Here is a 15,735-nt window from a genome sequence, read left to right on the forward strand (position 1 = left end):
GAGTGTGTTGTGCTGGTAAACAATGAACAACTGGCTTTCCGAGAAAAGCCCTGGCTTGTAGTATTGGCTGGCTCAGTGCTGTAAATACTACAATCCTGGCTGATTGTAAATGATCGATGTGATGTAACTGAACACAAAGTTGGGAAGAAATGTGCAGTAGCCCACCTAATTATACATTTTATCCACAATATAGATACTAGAGACATAAATACCTCATGTTCATAGATAATAGTAAATGTAATAATAATAAATATAATAAAAGAAATTAGAAAGTGATCAATTTTGAGTATTTATTGTCTATTTTTAATACAATTTAGTTATAAGTTTAACATACTGTTCTACTTCCTGTGATAGCTGACAGTGTAACAGTCAGATTCCTTAGGCACCTCCTGCTGAAAGCCCCATGTCTGAGTCCCTTTTTTTCTAATCACTTTTAGTGCCTTAGCTTCTCCCTATCCATGGATTTCACTGAGGCTGCTATACCTTGATTTAAAGGGGAATGAAGGAAGAAGTGGATAAGCAAGTGACATTCTCATGGAGAAACAATTAGGTTATCTTTCACGATTGTCTCATATGCCCTTAAACTTCAAAGGGAATGATAGTTACTTTTTAAAAGAAGATGTGGTCCATATATACAATGGAATATTACTCAGCCATCAGAAAGGATGAATAACCAACTTTTATATCAACATGGATGGATCTGGAGGAGATTATACTGAGTGAAGTAAGTCAAGCAGAGAAAGTCAATTACCATATGGTTTCACTTACTTGTGGAGCATAGGAATAACACGGAGAGCATTGGGAGATGGAGAGGAGAAGTGAGTTGGGGGAAATCGACAGGGAGACAAACCATGAGAGACTGTGGACTCTGAGAAACAAACTGAGGGTTTTAGAGGGGAGAGGGTGGGGGGATGGGTGAGCCTTGTAGTGGGTATTAAGGAGGGCACGAATTGCATGGAGCACTGGGTGTGGTACATAAACAATGAATCTTGGAACACTGGAAAAAAAAGAGCGAGAGAGCGAGAGAGCGAGAGAGCACGCACAAGCAGGGAGAGTGGCAGGAAGAGGGAGAAGTAGGCTTCTCACTGAGCAAGGAGCTTGGTGGGGAGCTCAATCCCAAAACCCAGGGATTATGACCTAAACTGAAGGCAGACAACCAACTGAGTCATCCAGGCAGCCTCATAGTTACTTTTAATTTTTTTTTTAAAAGATTATGTGGTTGTGTTTTGTTGTTGTTGTTGTTGTTGTTGTTCATTTGTTTGTTTTTTGGAGCAGTTTTAGGTTCATAGCAAAATTAGAAGGAAGATAAGAGATATCTCAAATACCCCCTGCCCCCACACATGCATAACTTCTCCATTAACAGCATCCCCTTCCAGAGTGTTACCTTTGGTATGGTTGGTGAACCTATGCTGACCCATCATTGTTGCTGAAAGTCCATAGTTGATGTTAGGATTCACTCTTGGTGTTGCACATTCAGTGGGTTTGGACAGATTACTAAGACCTGTACCCATCATTATTATATCATACAGAGTATTTTCACTGCCCTAAAACTCTGTGCTACGCCTACTCATTCGCCCCACCTCCACCCCAACTCCTGGCAATCATTGATATCCACCCCCCCACACACACCATTTCTGAGTTGTAAAGCTAAAATAGGATGTTAAGAATGTAGAATAGTAAAGGGTATGAAATCATCCACACATTTATTGAGTAGTAAACTAGAAAGGTATATACAACTTTGGGTTGGAATCAGAGGGAGAATCTGCTCAGGGCTAAAGGGATGTCCTTGATTTCTTAACTATAAAAATTTCCTTTTAAAGGCTATACAAATAGAAGGGTCAGTTTATGGAACAACTCTGAATTGCACAAACCCCCACTAGAAAGGAAAAAAGGCCAGGAGAGAAGGTTGTGGACTGTGGGGGCAGCCGGTCTGCTGCAGGGATGGCTGGGTTGGGGGCTGAATCTCAGGCCTAGGACCTGTAGGTAAGAGCAGGCTGGGAAGAAATCTAGAGGCAGAGGTTAGTGTATTCACTAAAAGCCCTTGCCTTCCAGCTGGTCTCTAGAATGCTAATACTTTCCTTAGACAAGGCAATCACTGACATTTTTACTGTCCCCATCTTTTTTTCCAGAATGTTGTACAGCTGGAATCATATAGTACATAGCTTTTATTAGATTGGTTCCTTTCACTTAGTAATATGAATTCAAGTTTCCTCCATGTCTTCTCATGTTTTGATAGTTCACTTCTCTTTAGGTGCTATTAATATTCCATTGTCTGGATGTACCACAGTTTATTTAGCCATTCATCTACTAAAGTACATCTTGTTTGCTTCCAAGATTTGACTGCTTTAAATATCTGTGTGTAGGTTTTTGTGTGTACATACATTTTTAACATCTTTGGGTAAATTACCAAGGAATGTAATTACTGGATTGCATGAGAAGGATATGCTTAATTTTGCATCTGTTTATTTCTGATAGATAGGTACTTAAGTTTCCAACTATGAGAGTAGATTTATCTACTTCTCTTTGCCATTCTGTAAGTTTTTGCTTCATGTAACTCTATGCTGTCGTTAGGTGCATACATGTTAAGGATTTTATATTTTCTTGGAGAATTGGCCCCTTTACCATTATGCAATGCCTTTCTTTGTCCCTGATAACTTTTCTTGCTTTGATGTCTGCTCTCTCTGAAATTAATATAGCTTACTCCAGCTTTAAAAAAAAAAAGTTTCAATGGTGTATTTTTCCCTATCCACTTTTAATTTGTGTGTCTGTATATTTTTTATAATCATTTTTTAAATTTATTTTCAGCATAACAGTATTCATTGTTTTTGTACCACACCCAGTGCTCCATGCAATCCGTGCCCTCTCCAATACCCACCACCTGGTTCCCCCAACCTCCCACCCCCCCACCTCTTCAAACCCTTCAGATTGTTTTTCAGAGTCCATAGTCTCTCATGGTTCACCTCCCCTTCCAATTGGTGGTTTTCTTGTAGACAGTATATAATTGAGTCTTGTTTTTTGGATCCATTCTGATAAACTCAGTCTTTTAATTCATGCAGTTAGATCACTGATGTTCAAAGTGACTATCGATATAGTTAGATTAATGTCTGCCATATTTGGTACTGTTTTCTATTTGTCGCCCTTATTTTGTTCTTGTTTGTTTCATACTCCCTTTCTGCCTTTGTGGTTTTGAGGATTTTATATGATTTCACTTTCTGTATTTTCTTAGCATATTAGTTATGCTTCTACTTTTTAATTGTTTTTTAGCGGTCACTTTAGAGTTTGTAATATACATTTACAATTAATTAACATCCACTTTCAGATAACACTGTACTTCTTCACAGGTTGTGTGAGTACCTTATAATAACTAAATATCCTAATTGCTCCCTTTTGTCCTTTGCATCATTGCTGTCATACATTTCACTTATGTATAAACATTTACAAGAGTATATATATTCATAAGATATATTTATATATAAACATACATAATTGAATACATTGTTGCTATTATTTTGAACTGGTTGCAAACTGTTAGATCTATTAAGGATAAGAAAAATAACAGTTTTTATTTTACCTTTACTTACTTCTTCTTTGATGCTCTTCCTTTCTCCAGGTGGATCTGAGTTTCTGATCTATATTTTCTTCCTCCTCAAAGAACTTCTTTCAGCATTTCTTGTAAGTCAAGTCTATTGGCAACAAATCCAATTTTTATTTCTCTGAGGAAGTCTTTATTTTACTACTTTTGAAAAGTAATTTTACAGGGTACAAAATTTTAGGGTGGTGGTTTTTCCTTTCAAAACTTTAAATATTTCACACCATTCTCTTCTTACTTGCATGGTTTCTTTTTACCTAGCAAAGAGAAGTCAGAAGTAATACTCATTTTTTTTTCCTCTGTAGGTAAAGTATTTTTTTCCTCTGGCTTCTTTGAGTAATTTTATTTAATGGTTGGTTTTCTGTAGTTTGAAAATGCTATTCTGGGAGTTAAAATTCTGGGGGCATTTTCCTGATTGGTATTTTTTGAGCTTCTTAGATCTATGGTTTGTTGACTGACATTAACATGGGAGGAAATTCTTATTGTTTTAAATATTTCCCAAAATTTCATTCATTATCAATACTGGCCTCAGAATATAGAAATCTAAAACCCTCCTGTTCTTTTCTTTTTTTTTTAAATTTTATTTTTTATAAACATATAATATATTTTTATCCCTAGGGGTACAGGGCTGTGAATCACCAGGTTTACACACTTCACAGCACTCACCATAGAACATACCCTCCCCAGTGTCCATAATCCCACCCCCCTCCCAACACCCCTCCCCCCATCAACCATCAGTTTGTTTTGTGAGATTAAGAGTCACTTATGGTTTGTCTCCCTCCCAATTCCATCTTGTTTCATTTACTCTTCTCCTACCCCCTTAACCCCACATGTTGCATCTCCTCTCCCTCATATCAGGGAGATCATATAGTTGTCTTTCTCCGATTGACTTATTTCGCTAAGCATGATACCCTCTAGTTCCATCCATGTAGTTGCAAATGGCAAGATTTCATTTCTTTTGATGGCTGCATAGTATTCCATTGTGTATATATACCACATCTTCTTTATCCATTCGTCTGTTGATGGACATCTAGGTTCTTTCCATAGTTTGGCTATTGTAGACATTGCTGCTATAAACACTTGGGTGCACGTGCCCCTTTGGATCACTACGTTTGTATCTTTAGGGTAAATACCCAGCAGTGCAATTGCTGGGTCATAGGGTAGTTCTATTTTCAACATTTTGAGGAACCTCCATGTTGTTTTGCAGAGTGGTTGCACGAGCTTCCATTCCCACCAACAGTGTAGGAGGGTTCCCCTTTCTCCGCATCCTCGCCAGCATCTGTCATTTCCTGACTTGTTAATTTTAGCCATTCTGACTGGTGTGAGGTGATATCTCATTGTGGTTTTGATTTGTATTTCCCTGATGCCGAGTGATGTGGAGCACTTTTTCATGTGTCTGTTGGCCATCTGGATGTCTTCTTTGCAGAAATGTCTGTTCATGTCTTCTGCCCATTTCTTGATTGGATTATTTGTTCTTTGGGTGTTGAGTCTGCTAAGTTCGTTATAGATTTTGGACACTAGCCCTTTATCTGATATGTCATTTGCAAATATCTTCTCCCATTCTGTCAGTTGTCTTTTGGTTTTGTTCACTGTTTCCTTTGCTGTGCAAAAGCTTTTGATTTTGATAAAATCCCAATAGTTCATTTTGCCCTTGCTTCCCTTGCCTTTGGCGAAGTTCCTAGGAAGATGTTGCTGCGGCTAAGGTCGAAGAGGTTGCTGCCTGTGTTCTCCTCAAGGATTTTGATGGATTCCTTTCTCACATTGAGATCCTTCATCCATTTTGAGTCTATTTTCGAGTGTGGTGTAAGGAAATGATCCAATTTCATTTTTCTGCATGTGGCTGTCCAATTTTCCCAGCACCATTTATTGAAGAGGCTGTCTTTTTTCCATTGGACATTCTTTCCTGCTTTGTCGAAGATGAGTTGACCATAGAGTTGAGGGTCTATTTCTGGGCTCTCTATTCTGTTCCATTGATCTATGTGTCTGTTTTTGTGCCAGTACCATGCTGTCTTGATGATGACAGCTTTGTAATAGAGCTTGAAGTCCGGAATTGTGATGCCACCAACTTTGGCTTTCTTTTTCAATATTCCTTTGGCTATTCGAGGTCTTTTCTGGTTCCATATGAATTTTAGGATTATTTGTTCCATTTCTTTGAAAAAAATGGATGGTACTTTGATAGGAATTGCATTAAATGTGTAGATTGCTTTAGGTAGCATAGACATTTTCACAATATTTATTCTTCCAATCCAGGAGGATGGAACATTTTTCCATTTCTTTGTGTCTTCCTCAATTTCTTTCATGAGTACTTTATAGTTTTCTGTGTATAGATTCTTAGTCTCTTTGGTTAGGTTTATTCCTAGGTATCTTATAGTTTTGGGTGCAATTGTAAATGGGATGGACTCCTTAATTTCTCTTTCTTCTGTCTTGTTGTTGGTGTAGAGAAATGCAACTGATTTCTGTGCATTGATTTTATATCCTGACACTTTACTGAATTCCTGTACAAGTTCTAGCAGTTTTGGAGTGGAGTCTTTTGGGTTTTCCACATATAGTATCATATCATCTGCGACGAGTGATAGTTTGACTTCTTCTTTGCTGATTTGGATGCCTTTAATTTCCTTTTGTTGTCTGATTGCTGAGGCTAGGACTTCTAGTACTACGTTGAATAGCAGTGGTGATAACGGACATCCCTGCCGTGTTCCTGACCTTAGCGGAAAAGCTTTCAGTTTTTCTCCATTGAGAATGATATTTGCGGTGGGTTTTTCATAGATGGCTTTGATAATATTGAGGTATGTGCCCTCTATCCCTACACTTTGAAGAGTTTTGATCAGGAAGGGATGCTGTACTTTGTCAAATGCTTTTTCAGCATCTATGGAGAGTATCATAAGGTTCTTGTTCTTTCTTTTATTAATGTGTTGTATCACACTGATTGATTTGAGGATGTTGAACCAGCCTTGCAGCCCTGGAATAAATCCCACTTGGTCGTGGTGAATAATCCTTTTAATGTACTGTTGAATCCTATTGGCTAGTATTTTGGCGAGAATTTTGCATCTGTGTTCATCAAGGATATTAGTCTGTAGTTCTCTTTTTTGATGGGATCCTTGTCTGGTTTTGGGATCAAGGTGATGCTGGCCTCATAAAATGAGTTTGGAAGTTTTCCTTCCATTTCTATTTTTTGGAACAGTTTCAGGAGAATAGGAATTAGTTCTTCTTTAAATGTTTGGTAGAATTCCCCCGGGAAGCCATCTGGCCCTGGACTTTTGTTTGTTTGGAGATTTTTGATGACTGTTTCAATCTCCTTACTGCTTATGGGTCTGTTGAGGCTTTCTATTTCTTCCTGGTTCAGTTGTGGTAGTTTATATGTCTCTAGGAATGCATCCATTTCTTCCAGATTGTCAAATTTGTTGGCGTAGAGTTGCTCATAGTATGTTCTTATAATTGTCTGTATTTCTTTGGTGTTCGTTGTGATCTCTCTTCTTTCATTCATGATTTTATTTATTTGGGTCCTTTCTCTTTTTTTTTTTTTTGATAAGTCTGGCCAGGGGTTTATCAATCTTATTAATTCTTTCAAAGAACCAGCTCCTAGTTTCGTTGATTTGTTCTATTGTTTTTTTGGTTTCTATTTCATTGATTTCTGCTCTGATCTTTAGGATTTCTCTTCTCCTGCTGGGTTTAAGGTTTCTTTCTTGTTCTTTCTCCAGCTCCTTTAGGTGTAGGGTTAGGTTGTGTACCTGAGACCTTTCTTGTTTCTTGAGAAAGGCTTGTACCGCTATATATTTTCCTCTCAGGACTGCATTTGTTGTGTCCCACAGATTTTGAACTGTTGTGTTTTCATTATCATTTGTTTCCATGAATTTTTTCAATTCTTCTTTAATTTCCTGGTTGACCCATTCATTCTTTAGAAGGATGCTGTTTAGTCTCCATGTATTTGGGTTCTTTCCAAATTTCCTCTTGTGATTGAGTTCTAGCTTCAGAGCATTGTGGTCTGAAAATATGCAGGGAATGATTGCAATCTTTTGGTAACGGTTGAGACCTGATTTAGGACCAAGAATGTGATCTATTCTGGAGAATGTTCCATGTGCACTAGAGAAGAATGTGTATTCTGTTGCTTTGGGATGAAAAGTTCTGAATATATCTGTGATGTCCATCTGGTCCAGTGTGTCATTTAAGGCCATATTTCCTTGTTGATCTTTTGCTTGGATGATCTGTCCATTTCAGTGAGGGGAGTGTTAAAGTCCCCTACTATTATTGTATTATTCTCAATGTGTTTCTTTGATTTTGTTATTAATTAGTTTATAGAGTTGGCTGCTCCCACGTTAGGGGCATAGATATTTAAAATTGTTAGATCTTCTTGTTGGACAGATCCTTTGAGTATGATATAGTGTCCTTCCTCATCTCTTATTATAGTCTTTAGCTTAAAATCTAATTGATCTGATATAAGGATTGCCACTCCTGCTTTCTTCTGATGTCCATTAGCATGGTAAATTCTTTTCCACCCCCTCACTTTAAATCTGGAGGTGTCTTCAGGTTTAAGATGAGTTTCTTGTAGGCAACATATAGATGGGTTTTGTTTTTTATCCATTCTGATACCCTGTGTCTTTTGATTGGGGCATTTAGCCCATTAACATTCAGGGTAAGTATTGAGAGATATGAATTTAGTGCCATTGTATTGCCTGTAAGGTGACTGTTATTGTATATTGTCTCTGTTTCTTTCTGATCTACTTCTTTTAGGGTCTCTCTTTGCTTAGAGGACCCCTTTCAATATTTCCTGTAGAGCTGGTTTGGTATTTGCAAATTCTTTCAGTTTTTGTTTGTCCTGGAAGCTTTTAATCTCTCCTTCTATTTTCAATGATAGCCTCGCTGGATATAGTATTCTTGGCTGCATGTTTTTCTCGTTTAGTACTCTGAATATATCATGCCAGCTCTTTCTGGCCTGCTAGGTCTCTGTGGATAAGTCTGCTGCCAATCTAATATTTTTACCATTGTACATTACAGACTTCTTTTCCCGGGCTGCTTTCAGGATCTTTTCTTTGTCACTAAGACTTGTCAATTTTACTATTAGGTGACGGGGTGTGGACCTATTCTTATTGATCTTGAGGAGGGTTTTCTGAACCTCCTGGATTTTGATGCTTGTTCCCTTTGCCATATTGGGGAAATTCTCTCCAATAATTCTCTCCAATATACCTTCTGCTCCCCTCTCTGTTTCCTCTTCTTCTGGAATCCCAATTATTCTAATGTTGTTTCGTCTTATGGTGTCACTTATCTCTCGAATTCTCCCCTCGTAATCCAGTAGCTGTTTGTCCCTCTTTTGCTCAGCTTCTTTTTTCTCTGTCATTTGGTCTTCTATATCGCTAATTCTTTCTTCTGCCTCATTTATCCTAGCAGTCAGAGCCTCCATTTTTGATTGCACCTCATTAATAGCTTTTTTGATTTCAACTTGGTTCGATTTTAGTTCTTTTACTTCTCCAGAAAGGGCTTTTATATCTCCTGAGAGGGTTTCTCTAATATCTTCCATGCCTTTTTCGAGCCCGGCTAGAACCTTGAGAATCGTCCTTCTGAACTCTGGATCTGACATATTACCAATGTCTGTATTGATTAGGTCCCTAGCCTTTGGTACTGCCTCTTGTTCTTTTTTTTTGTGGTGAATTTTTCCACCTTGTCATTTTGTCCAGATAAGAGTATATGAATGAGCAAGTAAAATACTAAAAGGGTGACAACAACCCCAGGAAAATATGCTTTAGCCAAATCAGAAGAGATCCCAAATCGTGAGGGGGGAGAAAGCGGATAAAAAGAGGTTCAGAAATTAAGAAAAAAAAAATTAAAAAAAGAAAACCAATAAAGAAAAAGTATAAAAATGAAAAATATATATATATATATTAGATAAACTAGTTAAAAATGTTAAAAAAAGAAAAGGGTAAAAGTTAAAAAAATTTCGCAGAAGAAGAAAAAAAATTGAAAAAGAAAAAAAATTAAATTAACTGCAAGGCTAAAGAATCATGGGGAGAAAACCATGAGTTCCGTGCTTTGCTTTCTCTTCCTCTGGAATTCCGCTGCTCTCCTTGGTATTGAAACTACACTCCTTTGTAGGTGAACTTGGTCCTGGCTGGGTTTCTTGCTGATCTTCTGGGGGAGGGGCCTGTTGTAGTGATTCTCAAGCGTCTTTGCCCCAGGCGGAGTTGCACCGCCCTTACCCGGGCCGGGCTGAGTAATCTGCTCGGGTTTGCTTTCGGGAGCTTTTGTTCCCTGAGCGCTTTCCGTAGAGTTCCGGAGGGCGGGAATGAAGATGGTGGCCTTCGAGTCTCGAGCCCGGGGCCCCACTCCTCAGTGCGCCCCCAGAGAACAGCGCCCAATGACTCCCGCCACCCTGGCCTCCGGCCGCGCTCCGAGCTGACCGAGCCTGCGACCAGTTCAAGGTAACCCCGAGCTGAGAGTCACTCCTCGGCTCTGTCTCTGTAGCCGGCTTCCCCGTTCTAATACCTGTGAGCTCTGCGACACTCAGACACCCCGATCCTTCTGTGACCCTGTGGGACCTGAGGCCGCGCTGACCCCGCCTGGGCTTCACCCCAGTTAAGCCTCTGGAGCGATGTCCCTCAGCGGAACAGACTTTTAAAAGTCCCACTTTTGTGCTCCATTGCTCTGCTGCTTGCCGGGAGCTGGCTCCTCCCCCCGCGGTCTATCTTCCCGTCGCTTTGGATTCACTTCTCCGCCAGTCCTTCCTTTCAGAAAGTGGTTGATTTTCTGTTTCTAGAGTTGCTGTTCTTCTTCTCTTCAATCTCCCGTTGGATTTGTAGGTGTTTGTAATCTTTAGATAAGCTATCTAGCTGATCTCCCGCTACCTGAAGTAGTCTCAGCCTGCTACTTCTCCGCCATCTTGACTCCTCCATATTTTCTTAATTTAAAAATATACTTAACTCTCTTTCTAAAATTACTTAATTTTTGTGCTTTTGTATGTGCACAGGACTTTCTAAAAGTAGAAATAAGAAAAGAAGAAAATTAATTTGAGGATTGGTCTAGTAATTGAGTGGCTTTTGCTTATTAAGTACAAAATATAGATTTTTTTGTTTGTTTGTTTGTCTGTTTTTTCTGAGAGGATGGAATTATAGCAGCACCATTGTGATTCCAGGAGAGAAATTATATGTTTTTATATGTCAGAAAATAAAAAATAACCACAGTTCCTGACAAAATATTCATAACGATGCAATGATAGGGGCACCTGTGTGGCTCAGATGGTTAAGGGTCTGCCTTTAGCTCAGGTCATGATCCGAGGGTCTGGGATTGAGCTCTGTGTTGGGCTCCATGCTCAGTGGGGAGTCTGCTTCTCCCTTTGCCCCTTCCCCTCATTCAAGTTCTCTCTCTCTCTATCAAATGAATAAAATCTTTTAAAAAAAAGGATGCAATGACACATTTGATTTATACAGTACTTCCCTCTTATCTACTGCATATACATTCCAAGATCCCTAGTGGATGCCTGAAACTGTGGGTAGTAACAAGCCCTATATATACTATGTTATTTTCTATGTATGCTTATCTACAAAAATTTAATTTGTAATTAGTCCCAGTAAGAGATTATCAACAATAATTACTAGTAGAAAGAGAATAGTCCTATACTGTAATAAAAGTTATGTGAATGTAGTTTCTCTTTCTCAAAGTACTGTGCTGTACTTATTCTTCCTATGATGAGGTGAGATAATAAAATGCCTATATGATGAAGTAAAGTGAGGTGAATGACATAGGTGTGTGACCTTTTGACGAACATCAGAAGGAGAATGAGTTGACCACAGGTAACTTAAACCATGGAAAGAAAAGCTGCAGATGAGGGTGACTACTGTGGACTGACTTTGTCAGAAGATACAATAGGGACTTTGGATCCAATCAGTGGAAACTAACTAGTCACTTGTGTGACTTAGTTTCTTTACCTGAGAAGAAAATGGAAACGTGTTCCCACCCCACATATTGGTGGGATTCTATTAGATTCTATTGGTTGCAAGCAATGGAATGTGACTATGGCTAGTTTAAAAGAAAAAGTAATAGTACATCTTGGTAGGACTTTGGGAATAGCACAGAACTGAAAGGAAAGCTAATGTACCACATTTTAAAATGTGTGAGCTGGTCAAGTTCCAGAATAGGCTAAAGCAGTAAGTACCCAGTAGCAGTAACTAGAGTGACTTCTAGTTGTGGGGATAAATTAGTTTCAAACATTCTTGTACTTTGTAGTTTGTAGTTATGTCTCAGATCCAAATCTCAGTGAATGAGCACCTGATTGAACACTTGGGTTATCTTCTCATCTATTGACTGAAGGAGGGCAGCCTCTTCATCAATAGCCCTGCCAAAGGCCCCATCCAAGGGTGAGAGAGGGGGAGTGGTAGTTTCCCTAAATCAAACAAGGACACTGTACTGAAAAATGTTCCCATGAGAAAATCTTCGGCTTCAAGTGCCAATGTGACACATGACTCCTTTGAGGCCACATAGCATGTCATTCACATTGATTATACCTCATTCACTTTTTGTAATCTCAGACATTCTTCACAGTAAAAGTCAAGTTCTTTTTTTTCTGAAAAGATTTTTTGATTTTTCTTCATTAATCTTTTTTTTATTTTAATAGGCTCTTTCACAAAACTTAGAAGTTAATTGTATGTTTTTTAAAGCAGATGGAATGTTGACCTAAAAAATGGTGTTAGATCCAGCTTTGCCATTTCCTAGCTGTGCAAATTTGTTCAGTCAAACTTTCTGGGCTTTGGTTTCCTTATCTCTGAAGAAGAGGGGTTACATCATTTTTAATACTCTGTAAAATCCTAACAGGGTAATATACAAAAATGTAAAGTAAGTGCCCACAACATTTTTTAAATTTCCTTTTTGTGGGTACTCAGTAATGATATATCACACAATGCTAAAAAGACTGGGCAGAAATAATAAGAGGGACTTTGTATCAGTGACAAAGTATGAGAGTCGTGTCCTTTTTCTAGTTTCTGTTTTTTAAGGAAAGAAATGAACACTTTTTAGTGAAAAATAGGAAAGTCAACCTTTTAATTAATATGATAGTTTTCAAAAATTTGAATGAAATTGAAGTAATAAATAATAAAACTAAATTTTTGAAAATAAGTCTACTAAGAAAATAAAGCAGAATTATAAAATCTGTTAGTTTCAGGTAGCCTACAATTAAAAAATAATTAGGCCAGGTATAAAAGAAACTGCCAATATAGTGATGGCTTTTGAATGAAGTTGTTCTTATTCTAAAACTAATTATATAGGATTCCTTCAAAGACAATAATAAGGCATTACTTTATGCAAGGATGTTTTTACAGCTTTATTTGAAATTAATATTCATAAAGTATATATTTTCATTTCATTTATTTCTTTCTTTTCGATAGCATTTACTTTTTTTGTTTTGTTTTGTTTGTTTGAGCTTTTCTCTGGTAGGCCATTTTTTGTTTTGTTTTGTTTTGTTTTTTTGAAAGCATAAGCCTTATAATTGAGCACTGGGATAGTAAGCAATATAATGGAGTCAGGAAAAATGAAGTAATTTTGGGAAAACAAAGCTATTATTAGCTTCCCAAAGGAAAGTTAGAGCCAGACATTATTCAGACAGTTAAACGTGTTAAAGGCAATGTTCTGGAACCAGTAAGGGGTTTTGCAATTAGGACTATACCCATCTATTAGGTAACTTTCTCCATGTCAATATCCCTCCCCCCAAGAGGGGATTCCTGTACTGTGGCTGCTCCTTTGCAAGCTATCCCAGGTATACCAGCTATACTTTAATGTGCCACCACCAGTGTAAAGGGTTTCTACTGCCTCTTTGAGCTACCTCTGGTCCTCCATCTTGGTTGCTATTGGTGGGGAAAAAAAATTGGTGTTCTCTCTGTGCTGTTTACAAGATTTAAAGCTAATTTTAATAGAATAAATGGCCTTTATAGACTCATCTTCGTACTGTTCTTTCTCTCTATGTTCTGGAAAAATGGCTTTTGAGGACAGTTCAGTTGTCCCTGCTCAACTGGAGTTCTCGTTCATGGCTCTGACATCAGTTCTGGCCTGGGACAAAACATACCCTGAATTATCAGAAGAGTTTAACTGTGGTGCCAGTTCTAAAGAACACAACTGCTTCTTTTCTGAAAGATTGTCAGATGTGAGATGTTCTAGAAATACCCTAGACTTCACTGGCAGCTGGCCATGTTACATTGTCACCCAATTCCAGATAGGTTCTGTGCCAGCAGTCTTCTGCCTTGCCTTATGGTGGGAGCCAGCTAGTAATTTCCACCACTATTCCTCAGGTTGCCAGTGGCTCAGGTTAGATCAGGCAATTTGAAGCCTCCTTGGATAGCCTTCCCATGTGAACAATGACCACTCATGGTTTCCCACATACCAAAGAGTTTTGGTATCCACCCTCAAATAAGTCTGAACAAGTAAGCAACACTGTTTGGAGACTAATGTACATCTCATGTGTGTCCAGAGGAAAGAAATTCTCACCATTTCAGCAAACTAGCATCAGTAGTTTGGCACAGGGAAGAACAACAGTGGTCCAATACATCATGATAACAAAGTTTCTTTAGCCTGTTCCTGTTTCTTTTCTAACATTTCTTTTTTATTTGCATAGTCTGATATTACTTCTAGGTTTCTTTGGTTTAAAGTTTGAAGTTTTTTTTCAACCCCTACTAAAATAAAAGCTTACTCACTTTTTTCCCTCAGCATTTGCTAAGGATTAAATACTTAACTTCCATCTTTATTTCAAAATGAGTTGGCAAGGGAAGAAATTGAATGCATGAGCTCTACATACTTCTGAAGCAGCAGAATCTGTCTGAGAGGGTGTAAATAAAGTCTCTTTGGCCTCTCTCAGTTTGTGTATTCATTGTGAGTTCAGGGTGAGTTTCTTCTCAATAGCTTCTAAAACTGAAGTTGATGGCTGACCTTTTTAGTTCAAATAATCATCTGCTTGAGGATGTCAGGGAGAGATATGGGGTCCAGGAGACTTTCTGTCAGAAGACTTTGTCTTTGTGCAATTCATGTAAACTTGTGGGATCTCTGTCATGTTGGGAAAGTGTAAGGAAATTCTTTCCTTTGATTTCAGGAATGAGGCAAGATTGTCTGATATTGCCATATGTATTCAACTTTTTACCAGGAGTCCAAGCTAAAAAGTGTGGTAAGCCAAGAAAACTAAATAAAAGCAATATGAATTAAGAAACAAATAACACTTTTTAAATAACGATTATTACATAAAAATTCAAAAGAATCTTCTGATGACATAATATAATAATTTAAAGCCAGTAACAGAAATCAGTTACATTTTCTTTACCCAAACAGAAAGTCTATCATTTTAACAGTGACAGGAAATGTAATTTCTTACATGCCTTATAAAGGTATCCAAAAATAAATGTAACAACAATAAAAATATAACACTGAACTCTATGGGAAAAATAATTAAATATTACTGAAAGACATTAAATAATCCTAAATAAATGAAGAGGTATCCCATGTTCATGGATTAAAAGACGTAATATCATAGAGTTGTCAGTATAACTCAAAATAACTTACAATTTCAATGAAATTGCAGGAAAGATTTTAGTACCTAGGATGAAACTTGACAGTCCGTTTCCAAACTTAAATGGAAGACAGAGGGTTAAGACTGAACAATATTATGTTATGTAGTTAGGAATAAGATTGGGAAATTTTCCTGAGCTATTAAAACAAATGAAGCTATATTAATGATAAAAGAGTGATACTGATTCAAGTTTGGACATACAGACCCATGGAAAAGCATTGAGAGTACAGAAAAATAATAGAGAGTATGAAATATGACAGTGTAGAAATAAGAGCTAAGTGGCAAAAATATTTAATAAATGGTACAGGACTAAGAACATTCCTATATTAAAAATATAGAATATAAATTTATAAAAATTTAATATAAATTTAAAAATATAAAAAAGTTTTAAAAATTGGATCTATGACTCACACTATATATAAAACCCATTTTCAGATGAATTAATGTAAATGGAAGTAACAACTTCAAGAAATAATTATAGAATATTTTTAGGGCATCAAGGTGGATTTCTGAGATAAGACATAAAATATTTAAATTAAGGAAAATATGGAAACTTTTTTTTAAAGCAAAAGATACCACATAAAATTAAAAAAGATGAGCCACAGGGTGGGACCCTGTA

The sequence above is a fragment of the Lutra lutra genome, chromosome 1, assembly GCF_902655055.1.
Source record: "Lutra lutra chromosome 1, mLutLut1.2, whole genome shotgun sequence".
In the NCBI taxonomy this organism is placed as follows: domain Eukaryota; kingdom Metazoa; phylum Chordata; class Mammalia; order Carnivora; family Mustelidae; genus Lutra; species Lutra lutra.